Raw genomic sequence first — 26,803 nt, 5'->3', positions numbered from 1 at the left:
TCTGCCTGTAGATGCACACCAAAGCCTCATTTTGCTTTTGAATGTTGTGAGCTTGAAAGGGCTCTGGCAGGGATGGAGGATACCATTTCCAAACTCTTGAATTTTCCAAATTCTCACTCAAGTGGCATCTGTGTAGACAATGGGATAAACTGCTTTGGAAGCCAAATTTCAAGTTTCAATGGCATAATTGTCTACATCTGTGTAAATTCCAGCAAAAAGTTGTGGCAGAGAGGAAATGCTGAGAGTTCAGCATAGGATAAGGTAGGCAGCTGGAGACAGGATTAGTGTCTGGCCACCGCCGCTTGCTTCTCTCCTCATCTTTTTATCCCCATCTCTCCAGCACATACTCGTGTCCTCTCCTTTTGCTCAAAAATCAAACTCCGTCAAAATAAACAGGTGCATAAAATTCTAATAGAACTGTTTCTAGTACTTATGTGTTCACTTGAATAAAAATTTTCAAAAAATGCAGACAAGAACATTTACAAACGAATTATATTTTTCATCATGGGCTCTGTACCTGTGGCTGAAGGTGAAGTGGTTCATACATATACACACGCCCCAAATCTAGGACACAAAATATTGAATGACAGAATAGACAATTTTCGGGCTTTATCCCTTTGATGTCCAGCTTCAAGGCTTGACATCATTAAAATTGTGTCAAGACATTCTGAGAGATGCTGAACAGGTTTGGAAAGTGAGGTTGTGCTTGACTAGGAATGGTAAGAAGGAGGAAAATGAGGGAAGAGGGAATCACTATGTAGGACAGGATTATAGAGATACTCTCCTTTTGGGAAAGGATCAGGAATAGGTCTGGCAGACAGTAAAGGATTTCTTTAGGTATGCAAGAGAAGTCAGGCTCAGCTTTACCATTGTCTCTCTTTCCCAGGCCCCACCCCACACAGGAGGCTCTTATAAGAGGTTACAAAAGAAAGAGAGTGTGATATAAATGTCAAGGTGGCTAGTAGATGTGGGATAGATAATTCAGTTGTCTGTTACAGAGAGTCTACCCTTATCTCAACAAATGAGAGCATGGTGTGCTAATTTCCTCTGAAAGCCTAAGGGTTTTTTAAGTAAGAAGTAGTGAGTTCATTAGTCATTCAACAGATATTTATTAAGTACCTACTATGTCCCAGGCACTATGCTAGATACTGAGTAGACAGTGAAAAATAACAAAGAATCAGTTCCCTTCTTTGTGCAGCTTATAGCCTAGTGAGGACATTAGAGAGCACATGAGTGCGAGAAAGGCTTGAGACTTCCAATATTTCTGGCAGTGAATTTTTTAAATAGCAAAAAGAATGAAGATGCTCCCTTTTATGGACTGTGGTTGATTTTAGAACGCAAATTTACATGCAGAGCTAGAAAGACAAAACACCAGTGCAATATGAGGAGAGAACTGAATGGAAACCGAACAGGTCTGGTTTCTGCTCACAACACGCAAGTGAGTTTCCCTGTAACCTTAGTCACATACCTCTTTTCTTTGGGGAGGGGGCGGTTTGCAGAGCCAGGGGGGCTCTTAATTTTGGAAAAGACAATTGAATTGGTTTTTAGTTGGGGCATGAGCAAGAGGGGGTACCCCAGGCAGTAGACTCCCTGCAAGCGTGGGCTGAAGGCTAAGGCTAGGGCTGAGCCTCAGGTGGCCCTTCTGTTCCCCATGCTCTCCAGCACAGCTGCCTCCCCCACAGGCTCTAGGGCAGCCACAGGAGGGGGCAGGCTAGGAGGGGATGCAGTGGCCATCCACACAGGCGGGACATCAGAAGACTCGGACACCAGCTTCCCATCATGGGTCTTGATGTTTTTCACAACCACACCTTGGAAGAGCTTGTGCAGCTGCAGGAGCAGGAGCTCCCACCAGAGCCAATGCTGGACAGGAAGGAGCTCAGGCCGTAGCTCGGGCTTGTGAAGCCCCGAAGCCCCTGTAGGCTGAGCCCAGCCCACCTGAATAGCCGCTGGTGGTCTTTGTATGGATACATGTTCTGCATCCCTGACTCCAGTCGGCTATCCTGGCCCTCCAGCAGCTTGCGGTAGGTGACCATCTCGATGTCCAGGGCCAGCTGGATGCTCATCAGCTCCTGGTACTTGTGCAGCTGCCACACCATGTCCTGCTTGGCCTGCTGCAGGGAGGCCTCCAGCTCAGCCAACTTGATGTTGGCGTCCTTAATGGCCAGCTCCCCACGCTGCTCGGTATAAGTGATGGCAATCTCTGGACAAGCCCTTTGGCATTTGAGGCCCTCAATCTTAGCCTGGAGCTGGCTAATGTTCTGGTTTATCTCAGAGATCTCAGTCTTCGTGTGATGCAGGCCATCCCCGTGCTTCCCAGCCAGGGTCTGCAGCTCCTGATACTTGATCTGGTCCATGCTCTCAGCCTCGGCCCACCTGCCGTTGATGAGCTTCTCGTACTGGAGCTTGACCTTGGCGATGATGCTGTCCATGTCCAGGGCCTGGCTACTGTCCATGCACAGGCCCACAGATGTGTCTGAGATCTGGGATTGCAGCTCTTGGATCTCCTCGTCATGCAGCTGCCTGAGGAAGTTGATCTTGTTGGTCAGCCCTTCCGGGTGAGACTCCAGCTCTGCCTTGTTCATGGAAGCTTTACTCACATCCTTCTTGAAGGGGACAAGTTCATTCTTCATCTCATCCTCGTACTTAACTCTTCAAGTCCTCCACTGGCCCCTGCATGTTACCGAGCTCCGCCTCCAGCTCCAGCTTCTCCTGGCCCAGTGAGTCCAGCTGCCACCCGAGGTTGTTGGTACAGCTCTGGAACATGTTGTCCATGTTGCTCTGAGCATCTTCTGCTGCTGCAGGAGGCTCCACTTGTTTTCCAGCATCTTGTTCTGCTGCTGCAGGGACTGTTCCTTGTTGATGAAGGGGGCAAATTTGTTGTTGAGGGTCTTGATCTGCTCTTTCTCCTGGCCTGGATATTGAGGGTCCACCTCTAGCTAAAGGGGCTCAGCAGGCTCTGATTCACTGATGGCCGTGATGGCTCCACACCACTGGCCCCAGCGTAGGCCCCACCCAGGCCCAGGCCCATCCTGGCATTTAGGCCACCCTGGAAGCTGCTGTGGTTGATACCTACCCTGGAGAAGCTCGAGGAGCTGATGTGGGCACCAAGAACACTCATGTAGGAGCAGCTGCTGAAGGCCTAGGGGCCAGAGGTGGATACTTTGTAGGACTTCTGGGTCACCCTGATGGACATGGTGGAGGCTGTGGAGGCGAGTGGGCAGAACCAGGTAGAGATTCAAAAAGGAACCAAGAAGCTGCTCTAGGTGGGATTATACTCCTTTTTAAAGCTCAGTTTATCCATGTATAAAAAGTCAACATTCAAGGAGTGTTTCCAAATGGAGGGCACTCTGAGAAGTACGAATGGAAATTCAAAGACTAAGAAACAGTGGCTTCTGCTGCCAAGGAGCCTACAGTCTTGTTGGGGAGACATCATTCTGAAGGTATCTTCTTAAGAGACTAAATGCCAAGTGAGGACTGATGAGAAAATGATCAATTCTGAGTGGGGACAGTTTGGAGCCCTTAGTAGAACCGATGACATTGAAAGGGGCTCTGGAGGATGAGTAGAGTTGAATCCAGAATGAAGGGACAGAAGGATACTGTAGCCTTAGGGACCAGAAGTGAACAGAAACACAGATTTGACAGGGCAAGGCATTTTTTATGGAACAGCAAATGATGTGGTATGGCTCAGTATAAGGTCTGTAAAACAAGGACGATCACGCCACCAACAGTCGTTGTGAGGCTTAGACCGATGCGTGCAAAGCACAGTGTCTGATACATTGTAAGTGGTTAGCAAATGTTAGCTACTTATTTATTTGTTGGTTTGTTTATGTTTTCAGTTGAATCATTTGTGATGGTAAATGGAGTGATGTCACAGACAGATCGTATTTCTATTATGTTATGAGGTGTCCCACAGGCACTTCAAACCCAAAGAGGCTACAACCCAACGAGCTGTAGCCCATCCCTCCAGACCTATTCTTAGTCTGCATCACCAGGTAATCTAGCTAATGTTATATGAAGTCACCCAAGATCTCACCCTGGCAGCCTGGTGCCACACCAGACACACCTATCTTTCTCCTTCTTATTCCCTCAATCAATTAATGATCTCTGCGGATTCTAGTTTTAGATACTGAATATCCCACTCCTTTCCTTTCCAGTCTCTCAGGCCTTTGACATCTTCCATCTTCTCATGTTTTTTTTTTTTTTTTTTTAAATTATAGTAAAATATAAGTAACATGATGTTTATCATTTTAAGCATTTTTAAGCATTGAATTCAGCGGCATTAAGTACATTCAAAATTCTGTGTAACCATCACCACTATCCATTTCCAAAATGTTTTCATTGCCTAAAAAAACAACAATTAACCATGAATAATAACTCCCTACATTCCCCTTTTCCCCAACCCCTGGTAACCTCTATTCTACTGACTCTTTGAATTTGCTATTCTAGATACCTCATATATGTGGAACTATATGTCCTTTTGTGTCTGGCTTATTTCACTTAGCATAATGTCTTTAAGGTTTATCTATGTTGTAGCATGTATCAGAACTTCATTCCCTTTTAAGGCTGAATGGCATTCGTATGAATACATATATGAATTCAGACTGAATATCAAAATGCTTGGGACCAGAAGTGTTTCAGATTTCAGATTTTTCTTTTAGATTTTTGCATTATACCTATTGAGCATCACAAATCTGAATATCTGATGCTCCAACGAGCATTTTCTTTGAGCATGACCTTTGAGGGTCACGTCAGCAGATTTTGGAGCATTTTGGATTTTAGAGTTTCAGACTGGGATGCTCAACCTGTATGCACATGCCACATTCGTTTATTCATTCATGCATTGATGGACACAGGTTATTTCCACATTCTGACTACTGTGAATAATGCTTGTGTAAATGTTGGCATACAAATATCTGTTCACATCCTTGTTTTCAATTCTTTTGGGTATATACCTAGGAGTGGAATTGCTGGGTCATATGATAATTTTATGAAGTTTTTGAGGAAGTGCCAAACTATTTTCCATAGCGGCTATACCATTTTATATTCCGACCAGTAACATAAGGTTTCTCCACCTCTTTGCCCATACTTGTACTTTTCCATTTTTTATATCAGCCATCCTAGGGGGTGTGAAGTGGTATCTTATTGTGGTTTTGATTTGCATTTCCCTAATGATTAAATGATTTTGAACACCTTTTGATGTGATTATTGAAGATCTGTATACCTGCTTTGGAGAAATGTCTACACAGGTCTTTTAGTGCAATTTGAATTGAGTTGTTTGTGTTTTTGTTGTTGAGTTTTAGGAGTTTTTAAAAAATATATTCTGGATATTAATTCCTTATTAGGTGTATGATTTGCAAATATTTTTTTCCCATTCAGAGGATTGCCTTTTTACTCTGCCGATAGTGCTTTTGATACACCCTAGTTTTAATTTTAATGAAATCAAGTTTTATCTATTTTTTCTTTTGTTGCCTGTGTTTTTGATATCTTATTTAAGAAATCATTGCCATATCCAGGACCATGAAGATCTTCTCCTCTGTTTTATTCTGAGTTTTCTATTTTTAGCTTTTATGTTTAGGTCTTTGATACATTTAGAGTTATATTTTGTATATGGTGTAAGGTAACATCACAATTTCATTCTTTTACATGAGGATGTATTAGTTTGCTAGGGCTGCCATAACAAAGTGCCACAAACTGGGTGAAATAAACAACAGAAATTTGTTGTTTCACAGTTCCAGAAGCTAAAAGTCCAAGATCAAAGTGTAGGCAGGGTTAGTTCCTTCTGAGGGTTGTGAGGGAGAAGATGCTCTGTGCCTCTATCTTAACTTCTGGTGGCTTGTGGCAATCTCTGGTGTTTCTTGGCTCGTAGATGTACCACCCTGATTTCTGCTTTCATGTTCACGTGGTGGTCTACTTGTGTATGTTTTGGTGTTCAAATTTCTCCTTTTTATAGGCATACCAGTCATATTGGATTAGGAGCCCACCCTACTTAGTATGACCTCATCTTAATTAATTATATCTACATCAACCCTATTGTATATAAGATTACATTCTGAGGTGCTGTGAACTAGGACTTCAACACATGAATTTTGGGGGGACATAATTTAACCCATTAGCAGTTGCTATGATTTGAATGTCCCCTCCAAAACTCATGTTAAAATTTATTTGTGTGGTGATGGTACTAAGAGGTGGAACTTTTAAGAGGTGATAAGATCATGAGGGTTCTGCCTTCATGAATAAATTAATGCTATTATCATGGGAGTGAATAAGTTGTCACAAGAGTTCAGCCCCCTTTTCCTCTCTGTCTCACATGCTCTCACCCTCTCTTACTATGTGATGTCTTCCACCATGTTATCACACAGCAAGAAGGTTCTCACCAGATGCAGTCCCTCAATTTTGGACTTTCCAGTCCCCAGAACTGTGAATGAAATAAGCTTTTTTTCTTTATAAATTACCCAGTCTGTGGTGTTCTGTTATAGCTGCAGAAAAAGGACTAAGATAGCAGTGTATATCCAGTTTTTACAGAACCATTTGTTGAATAGACTGTCCATTCCTCATTGAGTGATATTGGCACCCTTGCCAAAAATTAATTGACCATATATGAGGGTTTATTTCTTGGTGATTTATTCTATTCCATTGGTCTATATGTCTGTCCTTATACCTATACCACACCTTTTTTTTTTTTATTACTGTAGCTTTTAGATTTTGAAATTAGGAAGTGTGAATTCTCCAAATTTGTCCTTCTTTCTCAAGATTGTTTTCATTGTTCAGGGTTCCTTGATATTCCACATGAATTTGAGAATGAGTTTATCTACTTTTACAAAATATGCCATAGGGATTTTGCTTGGGATTCCATTGAATCTACAGATGAGTTTGGGTAATATTGCCACTTAATGATATTAAGTCTTCCAATCCATAAAAACAGGATGCTTTTGCATTTATTTAGATCTTTAATTTCAGTGTACAAGTTTTTTGCCTCATTGGTTAAATTTGTCCCTACATTTATTAATTTTTAGGGAGACATATACTGTAGTGGTTAAGAGCACAGATTCTGGAGTTAAAATGCCTATGTTTAGAGTCTGATTTACTATTTACTAGCTGTGTGACCTTAGGCAAGTTACTTAACTTCTTTTTGCCTCAGTTTTCTTTTGTAAAATGAAGATAATAACACTTCATAAATTTGATGTGTGTATTAAATGAGTTATACAATAAGGTGCTTATACTAGTATCTAGCCCATATTAAGTGCTCATATTAAATATTAACCTTTATAGTAGTAGTAGCAGTATCAGGATATAGTAAGAAAGGAGACTGGGGAGGTAGGTTGGTACCATTTTGTGAAGGGTCTTGAATATCAAGATAAGGGACGTAGATCTTGTTCTGTTGGCAAAGAGATTATTAGCTGTTTTTGAGAAGAAAAACTTGTTTTAGGCAGTAAATTTTGGTGATTATGGGAAAGACAGATGGAGAGTTATGCAATTATAAGCATGGGGACTAGTACTAATTGATAATGAGAAACTGAACTGTGGGAGTTCTGGAGTATGTCCAAAGAATATATATATATATATATTGAAAGGAAGAGATGTATTCCAGAGACATTTTCCAGATAGCAATTACAGGTCAAAACAACTGCTTACATGTGGATAATAAAGAAGACATGCTGAGTTTTGAGGTGCCTTTGTGACATTGATATATAGACATCCGGAAGTCTGGAATTTGGAAGAGAGGTTAGGGTAAGAAATGCATATTTGGAAATTATCCATTGTGGCAATTATTAATGTACTGCTTCTTAACTTTAAATCCTTCTTTGCCTTACATTGTGATTCTCAAGATGAACCCTGCAGACATTTCTCCTTTGTTAGTGCATACAGTTATAGGCTTTGCTAATAGAGGATCCTTCAGGGACGCTGGAAAGGCAGAACAGAAGGAAGTGTCTCTCCTTCTTTGGTGTGTGCAATGTTTCCATATGATAGCCAGCAAATTGGCATGTGGAGAGATGTAGAAGAAAGTAGCCACCACTGAAGTAACCCTCAGAGATTAGCAGCAGCTGCTAGTCCTGCAAGTTTCTTCATCACGACTGGCTTCATGTCTGTAGTGGCCATGTTGCATCAAGTAAGGTCTGAATCTCAATCTTGGTGGGGGAAGGGTTGGAGAGTTCCTCTGTTTCCAAGTTCCTGCCTTGCTCACATTCCCTCAGCCCGAAAGGTGGTTGCTGTTTTTTGAAGCTGCTGCTTCTGCACTCTTTAGATCCTCTTTTACCCCTTTGGCTACTTAACAATTTTATAAATATTAAAACTTCCCTATTTAAATTACTAGCATGATTTCTGTCTCCTGACTGGACTCCTACTGATGCAACCACATATGAGTAATGACTGAAATCACAGAAGTATGTAATATTACTCAAACAAAGAATATGAAGCAAGATGAGGAATCTCATCTTTCCTCTGGGGAATCTCTTCTTTTGGAAGTGGGTAAAGAAATAGTAGCCAGGAACGAGAAAGGGCAAGGAAGAGGAGAATCAGAAAGAAGACAGGGGGAAGAGTTTCATGCAATGGGTGGAAGGGTCAACAGTGCCAAATTCCACAGAGTGGTCAAGCAGGAGGAGGACTGGGAAGAGGTTGTTGGATTTGGCATTAGGAGGTCACAGGTGACCTTTCAAAGGACAGTTTTTATGGTGTAGTGAGTGGAGGCAGAAGACAGATTTCCAAATGGACTGAGGAAAATTGGGAGATGATAGTGTCAAGAAATGGAAGCTTCCTTTTCAAGAAGCTTGACAGTGATGGGGAAGATACACACAGGGGAAAAGCAAAATTAAAAAACCCAACATTTTGGGATGAGGAGACTTGAGGATAGAATTATACATAAGCCCTGATGTAATTCATCTGAGACGCAGATAAAAAAATTATGAAGTGCTTTTAGAAATTAAAAACTGTATGTAAATATAAAGCATTAAAAATTATTCTGTTATCCTTATAGGATTTTTCACTATTTAAGATTTTGCCCCATGGCCATCGCACCATTTTTCCTCGAACAGATCCATTCCATCTCTGATTGTTCCATGCTAGTCACATCCAACGACTGCTGGCAGAGACCAACTAGCGCCTTTCCTTGAAATTATGCCCACAGAGATTTTCTTCCTATCTTGTGCACATTTTCCTCTTCTGAATTTACCATAAATGTAATTGCTTTGGCATCTCTCACGCCCTGGGACTTACTAGAACCACTCATTTCAGAAGGCTGGCTTACATTATACAAGAGAAAGATGAGCCCTTCGCAGAAATATTACCAGAGGCATTCAGAATTAGATGTGTTCTGCTCCAAATAGTCTTTTTCTAAAACCATGTCCTGCCACTTGAAGTTAAGTATTGTGACATTATTTGTGAAACATGTCCACCATCACAACAGGAACTTTTAAGCTAAGGGTCATTTGCCAAAAACAATTTGATTTTCACAGACACAGAAGGAAATTTGTGTAAATAAGCTACTTCTCTTTGGGATTAAGGTAAGCAACTCTCCTCTGATAGAAGGAAAAGAAGTTAGGATCCCTGTTTCATACTGAGCTAGATGTTTTTACAACCATCATTTCACTTAATCTGCACCACCACCATGCTGTGTATTCATTTACGTTTGCAAGTGAGTCTCCAAGAAAGTTAGTGGTTTGTCCAAGATTATAAAATCAGCAGATGGCGGGCAGGATTTGTATCCATGTCTCTGATTCCTAGACCTGTGCTCCTTACACCACAGAATGATAATGTTTATAATTAATTCACCAGAAAAGTGCCATTTGGGATGATATATCTGTGGTAAATGCTTTATTGAGCTCAAAGGAATATATGGAGATTAAAGAAGGCTATAAGTTCTTGGATTTAGAAAAGAAGTGACCATAGTCAAAAGTTGGATTAGAGTCTGATCTAGGTAGAGACATTGAAGCAGAGTTAGATATAAAGTGACTTTAACACTCAGGGAGCTTCCAAGGGTTGGAGAAGTGACAATCAATTCATTGAGATCTAAGACCGAATAGGAACATTTGGTTACCCCTTTGTGGCTCTACTCTGGGGTAGACTGTGGTGGTACAAGAGAAATCATTATGGGGGATTAAGAGGAGAAACCATTTCCTAACCTTTGCATGAGACTCTAGATTTTGAACCTGGATTTTTTTTAAAAAAATTCATTTTCTGATAGGAAAAGTTAGAAAATAGCAGAAGAGTGGTGACTATCCTACCTACACAGTTCACTGGAAAGTGCCTCATTCTGTGTTCAACATACAGGTGTACCCCACTCCACTTGACTGTGCTTGAGTGGAAGTTTATTTCTGCCTTCTCCTCCTGGCCTTGAAGATTAGAAAGCTGCCAGTTTGGACTGACCCTTTGTAAAGCAGAGAACATAGGACAATTTGTGTTTTTGGAACACATAAGAATTTGAACCTTCAGAAACTATGAATTCTTTTTTCTAGCTTGAATTTTTTCTTTAAGCTTTGGTGTTGTAATTTCATAAAGTCAATAAAGGAAGTATTTTATTATATATCCTCTCATGAGTTCACTGTTGGAACAGAGGCAGGATCGAGTGAAGGACTGACCAATAGCCGGCTTGGCTGAGCAAAGTTTTCTGAAAGCTCAGGTGGCAACAATCATGTTTTGGTATGAAATATACACACATTTTATGAAACAAAATGTGTATTATTGCATGTTGGAAACATGAAAGCAAGCATGATAAACAAGTTGTAAGCAGTAATTCAGGAGATGAACAGGTTTTCTTGAGCCCTTCTTTTCCTCCCTGCAATTTACAAAACTCAGATAAATTACAGGTGTACAGGAGGAGGGAAAATGAAATCTGATGGAAAATTTTACAGTGAGAGTCCGAGAATATCTACAGAAAAACTCATCCAAAGGATATCTGAAAGTCAAGAAAAGCATTTTAAGTCAGAAGCTAATAGTACTTTTTTGGTAGCCTGTGGAGAGAAGGAATCTATAGTAAAAGGAGTTCCCATGCTACTAGTAACATTAATTAAACCTGTGTCGAGAGGTTGAAAAGCAGGAAATGCTATTTTGAAGGCAAATGCAAGCCACAGGAACCATCAGCTTATGTGCTGTGGAGGCAGTGTGGCCCCAGATTGTGGGAAAAAGCTCAAGGTGACCTGAAAGTTGGAAACGGTTGGTCTTCATGCTTCCTGCACCATCACTTTGAAAATGTCATGAAGTGGTCTCTTCAGACTGAGCCACGTTGTGCTGGGCAAGCACCAGCTCTTTTAACCAATGTCTCCATATTTAATATTCTTGTCATTTTTTTTCCTAGAGTGCTATTTTATGGATACAAACACTTCTCCCAGTGTTTGGATTCATATATGAATTGTCAATAAATCTAAGATTTGCTCCGGTTCTAGTACAATCATGAAAAACCACTTCCAAGATTATCCTCAAAGCCAAGGGCAATAGCCACAGGCTTTGAAGATAAAGCATATTTTTAGTACTTGAAAAACTGCTTGTACAACACGGTGTCTACATAAGGTAATTCTTCCTTGGAATTCAGGTCAGATGGTTAAAATGTGGGCAGGTTTAAAAGCTTGTCTACTATACAGTTGTTAAGCTCTTGTGTAAGATTTAGGACCATTAGTTAATGAAGATGTGCAGTCAAAATCATAGGGCTGATCCAGGGAAGGATGTGACCCTTTAACCCTGGTGCAAAATCCCTGGGACACATGATAATCTGTGGGCTTTTAAAGTTCTCCAGAGAAGTAGATTCTCTTGAACCCATTTTTTGAGTTTAATAGGCAGTCTTCTAAGGAAGGTCAGCAAATTGTCTTTATTTTCAGGTAAAATAATAGGGTCTGAGTTTTTAATTGTAAATTTCATCATTGTTAGACATACTCAGCATATTAAAAGGGGTGACTTGGGTCTTCAAGGGAAAAAAATGTGAAAATGTCAAATTGCATCTGGCAAGTGAAACTGTAATGTTATGTTTGTAAAATATTTCCTGGTATAACTACTTCCCTGCAATATTTTTCTATGGGCCTTAGATTATGAAGCCATATCATTTCCACTTTGTAGAGCTCAAAACTGAGGACTGGTCAGGAATATTTCAATCCTATTTCTTACCTCCTGACACAAAAATCAATCAAATGGGGAACAGAAACAGCTGAGTTTTGAAGGTCTAGCCTTAAAATTCTGAGTCACACTGACCAGCATTCCATCATTGTTTTTTTGTTGCAAGGGAAATTCATGAAAAACTGATAGGGAAAACTGATTGATATTTCCTGTAAAAAAGCAAACGTACTACTTCCAAACCAGTAACGTCAGAAATTCCACCCCCAGGTTCCATGTTACACAACAGTTGGTGAGATAATCTTAAAATACTAAAATGCTCTGATCAGCTTTCCGAATGATAATTTTATATCTACTTCCAATCTAAGCTTTTTTCTTAATCTCCCTCTTCCCAAATTTCTTAACTGTGAGTGCAGCTAATCAGTGGAGAGTTCCGAAAATGAGGTGGTTGGGGTTTGGTTAGATTGTGATATGAATGGCGGATGTCAAAAACCAGACTTATCCTTTCTCTGGGAGGGAATGAGACTCCATTTCTCCTTGAAAATAAAGTAGAATAGAACTGATAAAACAAAACAATATAGAACAACCAAAAAGGTTTTGAAAGAAGTCAACAGTGGTCAAGCTCTAGTTTAATGAGTCTGGGTGCATGTGAAACCTAAACCTCTAGTCCAGACCAGCTCAGGTGAGGCAGACCCAACCTTAGCATCTGCTGGCCTTTGGAGACTGGGTTCTGTTTCCAGCAGTGGCCTGCAGTGTCACCTCAAGCCAGTGAGACTTTCTTAAGGAAAAGCTATGCCTTAGTTATCTCTGTAACCCCGGCATCTGGCATGTATTTGGTTGATAGTGTATTAGTCTACTAAGGTTGCTATAACAAAGTACCATAGACTGGGTGGCTGGAAATCCAAGATCAAGGTGTTAACAGGTGTGGTGTCCCCTGAGGCCTCTCTCCTTGGCTTGCAGATGGCTGCCTTCTCCCTGTGTCTTTATATGGTCTCTTCCCTGTGTGTGCACATTCCTGGTGTCTTTTCCTATTCTTATAAGGACACCAATTCTATTGGATTAGGGCCCCACTCTTAAGGCTTCTTTCAATCTTTATTACCTCCCTAAAGATGCTATCTTTAAATATAATCAATTGGGAGTTAGAATTTCACCATATGAATTTTGGGGGAGAGACAATTTAGTCCATAACATATAGTACTTACTCAATAATTGCCTTTTAAATAAAGAAAAATGTTAACTATTTTCTAGCTAGTTTCTCTGTTAATAAATGAGAGGGGTCACAATGACAGCTATTAGTCATAATTATTGCAATTAATCTTAGAATTTCACAAAGAGGCCTGACCAAACATTAAATTTTTCAAATGATTTAAAAGGAATTTATTGCTAGAACTTTTTGTTGGTCATGTTTACTATCCACTTTCTGTTACCACACACATACCAGACCTATACACGAGATTGCTAGAGTGTCAAAGCCATTTACTGTTCATTCATCTCTCAAATCCCTTACCCCGATCCTGACTCATCTCTTCTTATTCCAGGAATGGGGTCATGGGCAAAGCTCCAACAATGACTTTTTGAGCTGCAGGTGGCCCCTGAGCTGAAAGTGTTACTTGCTTGGTTTATTTTTTGAGCCTGGCCTTAATCTTCTTATTTAAGGCTGTGAGTATCATTTTATGTAACTGATTTTTAACTATTTTTTTGGGTCACAGACTCTGAGAATTTGCTGAATGCTATAAATTCTCCAGAAAAATGTGCACATATATAGACACAAAGTTTGACACACAATGTATTCTTGCTGTATATATCTGGTGGCCCGTAAGGACTGTTTGACATGTTTATTGCATATACAGCTTTCTCCCAACCCCCAGTGCATGAATACATGGGAGCTTGGTATTTGCTCTTTGAAATGTATGATGTGATAGTTTCCCTGTACCCCATGGGCCTTGGTAAACAAGAAAGTGACTGTAGGTTTTACCTTAAGAAAAAAAAGAAAATAACAAAAAATGAAAAATCTGAGAGGGGTCTTATGCAAAACAAAAATTATTTTACTTGAACCTCTGCTTCTTGTGTGATTAGGTAGTGTGTTGCTTCCTCTATCCATTTGTAGTGCTATTGAGGTTTCAGTGGCAGCAAATAATAGCCAACATTTTATTAGAGCTTGCTGTGTTGGGTCCTATGCTAATTGCTTTCTATGGATTATTTCATTTAATAATAATAACTCTATGAGGTAGGTACTATTATTATTCATATTTTGCAATGAAGAAACCAAGGTGTCTTAGTTTCCTGTGGCTGCTGTAACAAATTACCACAAACCTGGTGACTGGAAATTTATTGTCTCATAGTTCCAGAGGCCAGAAGTCTGAAATCAAGAAGTTGGCAGTGCTGTGCTCCCTCCTGCTCTAGAGGAGATCTTGTTCTTTGCCTCTTCAAGTTTCTGGTGGCTTGGCTGCTGGCATTACTGGGCTAGTGGCTGCTATTGCAATCTCTGCCTTTGTCTTCGCATGGTCTTCTTATCTGCTCTATGTGTCTCTTTGAGCATCTCTTACAAGGACTCTTGTCATTAGATTTAGGGTCCACCTCGATAATCCAGCATGATCTCGTCTTGAAATCCTTAACTTAATTTCATCTGAAAAGGCCCTTTTTCTAAATAAAGTCATATTCGCAGTATCTAGAAATTAGGATTTAATTAGGACATATCTTTTTTTGTGGGCCACCATTCACCCTGCTACACAATGCATCGTTTATAGTAAGTCAGTGGTGGACTTGGAATTTCAACCCTTGTGTTGGGGCCTCAAGAGCCTCTGAAAGCCTCACACTTGCTATTTGTAGATTTCAGTTCCTCCTCTGAGTCTCAGTTATCACCTGTTGACTGGCTGCTGACTGAGCTGTCAGATCCCATTTTGGTAGCTGGTCTTCATTCTCAAGGAACAGTGAAATTGATTCTCACAAATAAACAAAGAAGCTGGGGCCAGGGACAATAGAGCCAAAAATCACCTCCAGGGCAGAGTGTCCACCTCTGTTTTCACTCTCTGGCTCTATTCTGTAGTAAGGTGTCCTATGGTGATTGTGCCATGTGGACAGAAGAGGCAAGGCTCAGAGATCTGCCTGGGCAGAAGGGCAATGAGCCTGTGGAAACATTTGGTTAAAATATTACACACGCTGAAAGAACTTAAAGAAGACATAAATAGATGAAAAGGCATCCTGTGTTCATGAATCATAGGACTTAGTATGTGAAGATGTCAATACTACCCAAAGCTGTCTGCAAGCCAGGAAGAGAGCCCTCACCAGAACCAGACCATGTTGGCATCCTGATTTCAAATTTCCAGCCTCCAGAACTGTGAGAAAATAAAATTTGTCATTTAAGCTCCTAGTCTATGGCATTTTGTTATGGCAGTCTGAGCTGACTACTAAAAATAGTTACAGAGTTTCAGTTTGGGCTGATGAAGAAGTTCTGGAGATGGATAGTGGTGATGGTTGCACAACAAAGTGAAGGTACTTAATGTCACTGAACTAATATGTCACTGGATACAATGATAAATTGTATGTTACATATATTTTACGACAACACAAAAATATTGTGTGGTGCATATTTGGTGGTGATTGGGACTTTTGCTTTTACTGTCTGTAAATCCATGAAAAAGAAAAAGCCAAGCTGTGGGGTCTGGAGGGGAGCGGCAGGTCATCTAAGGCAGGACCTAATTCCTTTGCTGTGGGGTGAAAATTAGGAGAGGGGACATGCTCAGTACGGCCTCTGAGTAAATACAACTTTTTCAGTGTATGTAGAACTGATTATATCTTACACCAATAAGTGTTCCACTCCCATTTTACACATAAGAAAAAAAGTTGCAAAGATATATAGTGTTACGGGTTTATCTATAAAGGTGATAATTATCTTAGAAGAGAGAACTGTCTGGAAATTCCCCAAAGGCCTGGGATTACTCCAGGTTACAAAGAGGAAGTTAAGACCAGCTGCAGCTGCAGCAAGAAGTGGTAAGTATTTTCATTTTTATTTTACTTCTTTAGTTCTAATTTACTAGTTTAATTGAGATTAAAGTCCCTTTCAATCCATATTATCTTCTTTAGAAACTAATCAAGATTATGTTCTCAATATACAGCTCAAGTATTCACAGTTAGGTTTTCCAGCTGTGTCATCTGTGTTTTGTAACCAAGCAGGACAGTTCAAAGTGTTCCTAAAGTTGGGAGAATGTTTGAATGAGCTGGAAGATTCGAAACCAGTCTGCTTTTAAATTCCATATGCAATTTTATAATTCATTTGAAGAGAGAGAGAGAGAGAGAGAGAGAGAGAGAGAGAGAGAGAGAGAGAGAGAGAGAGAAGGGAGGGGGAGGGGGAGAAAGAGAAAGGGAGGGAGGAAGAGGAAGAAGAAAGAGTATTTGAAAAATGGGAAACTCTTGCATTGCTCTGTTCAATTTAATTGACATACAGGCTAGACATGAACTTGAACTTCTTGTTCCCCATTTGCTAACTCAGAATGTCATGGTTGAGTCTGACACTATTGAAAACAACCTATTTTTCCATATTCGGTTTCCTTGTTTTATTTAGCTTCCAACTTCTCTCCAGAATATTTCTGGAAAATTAGACTTTTCAGGGAAGTGTGGAACAATTTTCTTCAGAAGTTATTTGCTTACTTTCACTTTGGCATGGAAATGAATTCAATGTAATTTCTCTTTTAGATAGGGGGTACTTTAAATTTCTTTTTTATGCACTTATGTCAGGTAATCTTTTAACACCAAGGGATGAGTTGTGGATTTGCTCTTTCTGGGGGATGTACAGGTAGGGACTACTGAAGAACGATACATTCCAATTCTGTCATGGCTGCAGACGTGGTCTCCTCAGAAGTCATTATGCACATTGAGGAGAGTTTCAAGCACACTATGCTGGGAGTGAGGTGACCGTCCATGAAAATGATGAAAGCACCTTGCCCTCACTGGAGCTCACTAGTCCTTAAGCTACATGACAGCTAACACCATGTCTGAAATACTCAGCATTCATTTGTTATTAGTAGAGTACCTGGTGGTCCAAGAACACTTGCTAGGTCAGATAGTAGTTATGTCAGGTCACCCAAAGAAGACAGGATGCCCAGCAAAATTCCACAATGACCCATTCAGTAGCTCAGCTTAGAAAAGAGAAAGAATATGCTGATGAGGAGTTGTTCAGTACTGGAGGGACAGAAAAAGGTGACAGAGTAGTAAATGTTGGCAGTCCCATTCAAATGCTGCCCAGGGTCACCACCTACTCAAATATTCCCAGCCTCAATGGCAGGGCTATCCCTAGGAGTGAGACGAAAGTGGGAGGCTGTAGCCAGCAGACTTCAAGTGCTGTACTTTCTGGCAAATCAAACCCATTGGCATCCCTTCTACTGTTAAACATTCTCTTTGCCTTTGTTATGATTCCACGTTCATCAAACAATTTTTTGACTCCTATGTAGTCTGCTTACATGGAGAGAGTGTGCTGATGATATTGATTTCATGTTTTTCTCTCCCCTTTGACAGCAATTTCTCATCCAAAATCAATAAAGGGTTTTCCAATGAGCACTTGATGCCTGCATAGCTTTCTGAGACCAGATGCTCTGACTTTATTCATTCGTGGGTTTCTGAGATCTGGCAGTTGTAGTTTTCATTGTCAATTAATAACGGACATTTTGGTGTTGATCTCAGCCTCCTGTTTATTTTATTTGGGGAAAGTCAGTCTATTGGGATAGAAAAGAGTGAGCTTTTAGATCTTCAAAGAGGAAAATCAGCTTCAAGCATCCATCTTTTTCCATAGGCTGGTGTCTTCCAAACCTTTCTATGTGGACAAGGCTGACCACAGGGAAGGTGAGCATGTATCTGGGGAGTTAGCAATCTCAGATTGAAGTGCAACATTTTCATAAAATATTCATTCTATTTAAAAAATGTGATACAGTGCGCATTATATTAGTAACATATTCCCTTTGTATCAATGCTATTTTTATGTGATGTTATTTGCCGATTAAACTTTAAGTAGAATTGATATATTGGGAAGATATGCTGTGGTTTTCTGTGTCTCCATGGACTAGTCCTGGGCACATGGCTGAGGACCCCTGCAGAGATATGCATATGTGAATTTTAGAGGCCCTGCCTTAGACACCTGCTTAACTTTTGCACTTATTTATGTGACTCTTAGTGTTTTAAATAACTTTTATATTTATACTATTTTATATAAAACAATCTATCTTATGATGTTTGGCTACTTAACTTCACCAGATAGGATTATTTCTTTATACCTGAAAATGAAAGGATCATTTTGACCTTATTAATGATTGACTCAGATTGCTACATAGTAATTTTGGCTGTGGTGATTAGAATCTCCCCTGAACATGGCCCAGTAGTGACTCTTTTCTATTTTCTCTCTTTTTTAATACCAGTGTGTCCTCTATTACTATCTAGTGAAATGATGAATAATTGGGCCATGTGTATCATGAACTTTTGGAGGATTAAACTGATTATAATAAGCATTTTGAAAACATGAATTCTTCTATAAATTTTACTAATGATAGTGTGATTTCAAAGTTATTTTATTTACTGGTGAGAAAGAATAAAGTCTTCTAGACAACTAATCACCAGTGCTCCAACCTTTGGAAATAAGAGAGAGAGGTAGAGAAAGAGATTGATTGATTGATTCTGGCAGAAAAAATGGTACCATCTGCTCATATATTTACAACATCTTGTCTCATGTTATTCCATACCAGTTCTAAGATAGAACTAATAAATATCCTAAATGCAAACTTTGAGTAAAATGTGATACTATCAAGGCATTATGACATTCAACTATTATAGAATATAATGATGTGTTGTAATATTATGGTTTTAGCTCTAGGGTACAAGTAAAATAAAAATAATGATGCCTGACTACCTACAACATCATCAGAAAGCACGCTTATGCTTTCTCTTTCCCAATAGTTACTATGTTCCCACATACCTTCAAAGGCTATGCATTTAAAAACTGTTTATTAAGAAAATTTCTATAAGCTATCACTGAACTTCGAAACTCATCAGCATTTTGCTCTACTTTCTCATCTATTTTTTTCCCCAATTCTTCCCGTTTTGCTGGAGATATTTAAAGGAAACAACACACATCATGTCATTTCACCCCTAACACTTCAGTAAGGTTCTTAAAATGAGAGAGAGAGAGAGAGAGAGAGAGAGAGAGAGAGAGAGAGAGAGAGAGAGAGAGAGAGAATGAATATTTTCTCACAAATTCACAAATTAACTATAATTACTTAATATCCATATTCACATTACCCTGGTTGTCTGAAAATATCTTTATTTTCAGTTAGTTTATTCTATTTATGATTTAAACAGGTTTGATTTCATTGTACTTGCACCTTGTCAGTGTCTTGCACTCTAGAACAGTTTCTCCTTCCTCCTCTTTTCTCTCTGCCATGGATTTACTGAAGAAATTAGGTTCCTATATTCTAGATTTGGCTTGAGGTACTACTTAAATATTTCTCTACTCTCGAATTTCCTGTAGACTGAAGTTAGAGCTAAAGTCTTGATGAGATTCAGTGTCAAGTTTTTGGTTTTTTTTTTTTTTTTTTTTAAAAAAGAATATTTCAGGGATGGTTCTTGATTTCCCAGCTTGTCTAAAATGCCTTTACATTGCACCATATCATATCAGAATGTGTGCATGACTCAGTGGTGCTGAAATTGATCAGTGGGTTTAGGTGACAGTAGTTTTATAATTTTATTGCAAAGTTTTTCATTAATGCTTTGTGTAATGGTTTTACCATCCCATGATGACCATTGCTTGGATCAACTATTGCATTGGGAGTTGCAAAATTTTGATTTGTCTGATTCTATCTTTCTCTTTTAATTTATTATCTGGGCATCTGTATAAAAAAAATCCCTCAACTACTGGTACTCTTTGCACATCGTGAAATACATATTTATTATACCAGAAAAGCAAGAAAAATTCCTAATTGTTTCCCTTATATGTCAGTTTTCAGAGTAGTGATTTGCTGTCTTAGCAACTGCCAATGATGTCTGATGAGATTTATTTTGTTTCTCTGTAACTCCTGCCCCTTTTTAAAAAGTATAATTATAAATTTGCAGCTTTTTATGTATTCAATATTTCTTTTAACTAGGCACTTTTTTTGATATTCATATTGTCTCACCTATGGGAAGTGGGATCCTCTTCTCACTGACTCCTGTGTCCTTTAGACAAGACCTGCATCAGCCCTTGGAAGCTTCCTTCCCTTCCTGCTTTCTAGAGTAACAAAACATCCAGCCCACCTTCTTCTACATTTCCTCCCCCACAACTGGAATCAACTATTTTTCTCAGAATCTTTAGTTCTATTTAGTGAGGAATTCTACTTAGAGACCACAATTGAGAACTAGTATGCTCACTGAGATTGGATTGAAATTGTTTCTAGACTTTTTGAGTGGACAAAGCTAGAAAATTGGTATTTTCAGAAAGCAAGAAGCAAACCATGAGTTGACACTGAAATTTCCAATTTAGGTTTAAGATTATAGAGTATTTATTTCTTTAATTTTAGGTTTGGATCTCTTTATATAAGCTTACAATCTTGTTTGTTAATAACATTAGTATACTTTTAAATCTGTGCACTTGAAAATAAGGAAAATCCAAAAAATGTTTCAGAGTTAAATATGCATATTAGAGCTACATTATTGATTACATGGTTTAGGTTCTATAGATCCTTATTAATTTTGGTTCAGCTATTCTGTTTTGGACTGAGGGAGGTGTGTTAAGTGTCCTATTATTTATGTGTCTCTGTCCATTTCTCTTTGCATTTCCAGCAGTTTCTGAATTATGAAACTTGTTTTTTGACAAATTAGTCTTTGGTATTATAATGTCTCCTCTAGCTTCTTTTAATGTTTTATCTTTTCCTTGTCTTTTCTTTTTTTTCTTTTACCCTGTATTCCATCTTTTTTCATATCAAGATCTCAAACACTGCTTTCTCATTACTTGAATTTGCCTGATATATTTATGCCTATTCTTTAATTTTTAATCTTTCTGTATCATTTTGATTTAGGTGTGTCTTATAAGCAGAGAGTTAGATTTCCTTTACTAGTCATTCTGAATTTTTTCTTTCAGTAGACTTATTTATATGTTTGATCTCATTTCTGACGTACTGATTTATTATATATTGATTGTTATCTAGACAGTCTTTCATCATGTGGTCTGTTTTCTCTTTCCAATCTTTGGTACTTAATATGAATTGTGTTTTTTACCTAGTTACCTTTCACTAATGTTCTATATAATATCTGAAGTTTTGTTTTTTTAGATAATGCCTAACTATATATACCCTTCTCTAAGGAATAATAAAGTTAGCTAAAAACTTTTCCCCTTTTCTTTCATTTCCCCCAGTGTCCAAACACATGTGATGTTCCTTTATTCCTAGTTGATGCGTATGGGACAGTCAGCAAACTCATTAGGGTTTCCATTCACTTTCTGCATTTGTTACTTGTATTACTTCTACATTATCAGATAACATCAAATTCTTCTTTCTGACTCTTTTTCATAATCTATGCCAGCCTTCTTCAAACAGCTCTTGGTTTTCTGATGCTCATATTCTAGCAGGTTCCTCCAAAATGCTTTGGTAAAAATAAACTCTGAGTTTTTGAATGTTTATAACTGTTTTTCCCTGGCCTTTCTTATACTTGAAAAATAGTTTGGCTGGATATAAAATATTCAGCTCATATTTTATTTTCTTAAGCATCTTTACAACGCTGCTCTATTGTCTTCTGGTACAAAATGTTCATGCTTCAAAGTCTGATTTATTCTTTTTGCTTGAATGCACAATTTTTTCCCTTCATTTAAAAAAATACAACTGTTTTATCAGAAAGTGTTTCAGTGTTGATGGTTCTCAGTTGAATTTCTCAGATATGGTCCTTTTAATATGTAGATTAAAATCTTTTATTTTAAGAAAGTTTCCTTAAATTATTTGTTTTATATATTTGTTGTCTTTCATTTTTGGGGGGGATGGGGTGCTTTCTTTGAGAATTCAATGTGTCTTTGTTGTTCCAAACCTTTTGACACATTGTTTTTTTCTCTTCTCTTTATTTCTGTTTTATTATTTTCACCCTTACCCTTCTGTCCTCAGTTTCTCTTATCGTGCTTTCTATGGTCTCTCTTTGCTCTTTTGTTCCTGCTAATTTAGCCCTCATTTCTAAAATACTTTTTTTCTTTTCCAGCCCATTCCTGAGTTTTCTCAGCTCTTTTTATAAAGTTGTATTTCATGTCATTCTAACCATCTCACGTCTAAGCTGTTCTGATTCTGATTTGTATGGTTCCTTCAAGCTATGATTTTTTTTTAAGATTCTTTTAGTTCATTTTGAAATTCTATGTTGCAGTTTTCATCTTTTTTTGGCCACATCTATAATATGTTTTCATTCCCTGTTGGAACTATATTTGTTTCACTTTTATCTCTGTCCTTGGAGTTTTGTTATAATCTGTTTTTATTTTTCATGTATAAATGAGATCGTTTTCTTGGACTATTAGAGGGAAGTTCCTGTGTAGGGCTCTCTTTTCTGTTGTTACTGCGAAGAATTAAAAAATATGGCCTTTTTATGTAGACATTTTTCTGTCTCTCAGGACTCAGCTTAATTCACAAAAACTTCCTGCCTCTAACTCTGTGTGGTTTACAGTTCTAAGCAGTGTTATTACCTTTAAATTTATTTGTGGCTCTGTCCTTTCTGAGGTCTACCTCAGACACCTCTTCTCTGATACTGAAAGCTCTGTCTTCTTCCTGGGATGCCCAGTGTTTCATTTTGGATCCAACTTAGCAATTTTTTTTTTTTTTTTTAGTGTGGGGCTAGGGGATAGGATGAGTCTCTGTTTTCCCCAAAAGGAGTATTTTGGAGCATTTCTGAGATGCTCGCAGGGTAAGTCCACGTCTGCATGGTTTACATTCCCACAGTGCCTGACTGGTTTCCTTTGGTCTCTTTGCACCTGCCTTCAGTTTGGAGCCTGTGAGGAGTTGTTTGAATTTCACTGGTAATTTTTAGATTTGATTGCTTTTATTCCTGCTCTGTAAAAGATCCCCTCCTTTGGGGGATGAATATTTGTTGTCGATTTCTGAGACCTCCCCCTGTAGAAGTGTCAGTACTCCCTCTTTTCTTTTCTGCCGATTCCTTATCTCTGCTGGTCCTTCACAGGATCTGTTGCTGCATGGTGTTTAAGACACACCAACCCATATTCTAGAGGACTTGGGGGATTCTTTGTTATCAGTTTTATGTAAGAGGATATCCGTGCCACTTGTTTTATCTTTTGCTATCTTAAATGTTCTGTGTGGTCTTCATGATTAAGCAAAAACATGCTGCCGCCATGTTCTTAGCATCAGAAATCCCAGTATATTTTAAAGCAAAAATACTGTAGAAAACATAGTTTTTATTCCTGACATCATTCTTCATAGTTTTTCATTATTTTCAATAGCACGGCTGTACTTGAATGTTGGAATCTGGAGCAAAACTATTTGCTACAGACTTGTATGCAATTCGGACCAAAAAATAGTGTAGGTAAAGAGTTTGAATGTGTGTGATTGGTTCTGGATGACTTGGGTCTAGAACAAGACTAAGAAGAGCTGATTTGTCCTTCCTGTTGTAGGGAGTGGTCTAAAAAGTGAAGTTCCTGAGATTATCTTGTTATTTTAGTTTCTCTTTAGAATGGGCCTTAATAATAGGTCATCTTTTCCAGAAATTGACCAACTAGCAGGCATGACTTCGATTGGGAAATAAAGGCTCAACAGAAAGATCCATACATGTCACTATAAGAAGGAAAAGATCTGAGGCAAGAGCTGGTGTAGCCAAATACTACTGGGTTGTTGATTTGACAAAAACAGAATTTTGGAAATATAAGCTGGTAAAAGTTAATTCCTGTATCTCTTAATGTCAATAAGAGGAAATGCAATCAAGTGGATCAAAACACAAAGAAATAATTATAAGAAAATTAAACACAGAGAAAGAATTTAGCCACAGAGGCTGAATGGATAGGAGTGCTTATTTTCCCACCTCCCAAACCAAGACAGAAGTAGCTATGTTTCATGTTGCTCACAAAATCTAAGACTGACTGTTGACCTTTAGGCTGCTAAAAATGTCTCTACTGTGAATGTAAGGGATGCTTACCTTTTAGCAGTGCAATAACTACTCAGAATTTGGAGCAGGGCTGACCAAGGCCTGCTGCTAACAGCACAGCTCAATACATTGCAAGGACACTTAGAGGAATACTAGCTCTTGTTTTTCACTATTGCCAGCCTGCAAATGATTAAAAACAAATTCCAAGCTCAATAATGCATACTGGCATCAGTCTGGATAACTTAGAATTGACTTGCTGTTTTAAAAAAATTATTCCAGGACTCCAGGCAACTTTCCTATATTTTGTTGTGCCTCCACCAACCTGTGGGTGGTTTCTGGATGTCTAAGGCAAGATGAGGGCAGAGGCCACTCTTAGCTACAACAGAAGTCAGCAGGTCACTTTGCTAAAGAATGGATGTGGCAGAAATTTTCCTATGTCCATGACTGGAAAAATGATATAGAATTCTTCCATTTATGCCAACCCTCTGAGGTTGTGGATTGAAAATCCTGTTATGATAATTGAGTGATCCCCAAATTCTATTAATTTAGTGTCACTCTCAGAATTAGAAAGGTACTACTTTTCTTTGAAAAGTACAAATTGAGGTTAATTCATGACTAGGCTAACATACCCTTAAAATTTCATTTGCTCATGTCACATGAACCCAAAATGTATATATTTATGTGTGTAAACATATATCAAATACAAATACATATATTTTAAGGAAGAACTAAATAAACAGAAAAAAAAGACAAAGTTTTGCTTGGCATATTTATAAGTGCCATATTGTAGAAGATAAAAACTTGTTACCTCTGAAGCACCTCTGATTCCATTATGACTTGTGTCAAATTGCCACTGTAGGGGCACCAAGATGTCAAATTTGTTCATATGGGAATACGGGACTAAAATCATATTTATTATGAGACATTTAAAATTGGTTTTCATAACCCTGTCTCAGCTGTGGAGAACTCAGAAAACACATAGTAAAATTTGAAAGGATAATGCAATTCTTTATGTGTTACTGCATTTTTCTCAACCTTGTTGTTGAGCTCCAGAGAGATGAATTAGCATAGTGTACCAGCATTGTTTCTGCTTGAGAAAATAAATGACAGATCAAATCAAGTCTAATGCACTCAGAATGACACATCATCTCTGAATGACTGCTTAATTTAAAGATCTCGTTTCATGATATATAGCACTTAAATGGCAGAGATAGTTCCCTGCATAGTTGCCAGGGGAATAGCAGGACGATTTCACTTTGCAGCTTTCCCAGTTGCAAGACTAGGCTGCAGGGGAGTGAGGAAAAGCTGGCCCTGTCTCTCCCATGAGAATGCGAGGGAATCTCACTTATTGTGCAGAAAGTGCTGGCTTCTACCTAGGCATCGTACATCAGCAGTGCTCGCACAGAATTTGTTTGAAAGAGACAATATCACATCCTCAGATGGCCTTTCAGATCACGCATCTCCCAGTATTGAACTTCCTTTCATGGGAGCTGATATGGAGAAATTTGAAAAGGCTTGTGTGCTGTGAGAACATCAGAAGAAAGAACAAGCAAGCAGGTTAAAAGCAGTCAAGACAGCAGCCTGCAGCAGAGAAGAACTGGAATTATATAGGGTGCCTGTCTTTGTGAATGTTTCACAATTCAGGGTGACATTAATCTTGAGGGAGGAATTTAAATAAGCAGCTGAAGTAGTTCGGTATTGACATGAATTTTTAAAATAAAGATTTTAAAAAACTTTTGCACAGTCGCAAGATGACAAACTGATGTGCCGAGATTGGCACATTGAGGACAGTAAGCAGACATTTCTTAAAAGAATTTATGGCACTGGTTGGAAAAGACACGCTTGTCTATTTCACATCTTTTATTCCCTCTTACACATGATATTTAGAATTCTGCAGAACTCTTCTTTTTAACTATAAAAGAAATCCATGAATTCTAAGGAGGGGAAGCGGTGAGAAGGAGAAAAATAATAGGAAATTCTGTTTCTTTCATTTAGTGTCTTGACACAAAAAGAGATACTCCATATGTGAGTGGGTTAAGGATAGTTTTCCACTTTAATCTTGTTCTTACCCTATCCAACATAGCATTGTGGAAAAGCACATTGCTTTTATTTGAATAGCACTAAAGGACATTAGACTTATTACATGGCTCAGAGTCCTATTTATCCCCTTCCCCCCAGGCCCCATTGCCTCTGCACTTTCCCCACTACCCTTGTGCACCAGAGCATGGAATGACTTCTGGAAAGTACTCCTGTACCAGATGTGACTTTAAGCTCTTCTGCCTTTTAAGTAGGAAGCTGGTAGTGAGAGCTTGGAAATTGCTGGAACAGAGGCTTTTCACTTTTGGAGTTTCTTCTCCTTCCCCTTAGGATGTCAGAACAGAATATCTTGTATCTTGTCTGACTATCATATAGACCTGACAGTCCATCAGAATCAGTTACCTGAGATTCATTACTCAAACTGTCCTCCTGGCCAAGCTTTCCAAAAAGGTAGACTTTGTATGGGTAGGGAGGGCATGGTACAGAGACTCCTCCCCGTGCGATGGGGCAGAGAGAGAGCTCATGTGCCTGTGGAGGCTTCAGATACACAGGCATGTGGGTGGAGCAGTGAATGGTGAGTGGGACAACAGGGAGCCAGGATCCTCCATTTAGTCATTTTTCCTTCATTCAACAAATATTTTATTGAGCACCTACTGTATGC

General features: G+C 38.8%; 1 protein-coding gene and 1 pseudogene across 1 annotated transcript in view; both read right to left on the bottom strand.

Annotated features, from left to right (window-relative positions):
- Positions 1 to 26,803, bottom strand: part of GALNTL6 (polypeptide N-acetylgalactosaminyltransferase like 6) — a 1,082,002-nt gene that overhangs the window by 27,753 nt on the left and 1,027,446 nt on the right. The gene's annotated exons all lie outside the window — the stretch shown is intronic.
- LOC134362119 (keratin, type II cytoskeletal 8-like) lies at positions 1,630 to 3,193 on the bottom strand (annotated as a pseudogene).

The sequence above is a fragment of the Cynocephalus volans genome, chromosome 13 (genome assembly GCF_027409185.1).
Source record: "Cynocephalus volans isolate mCynVol1 chromosome 13, mCynVol1.pri, whole genome shotgun sequence".
Taxonomy (NCBI): Eukaryota; Metazoa; Chordata; class Mammalia; order Dermoptera; family Cynocephalidae; genus Cynocephalus; species Cynocephalus volans.
Note: the sequence above shows the minus strand (reverse complement) of the source record. Positions and strands in the feature narration are given on the sequence as shown.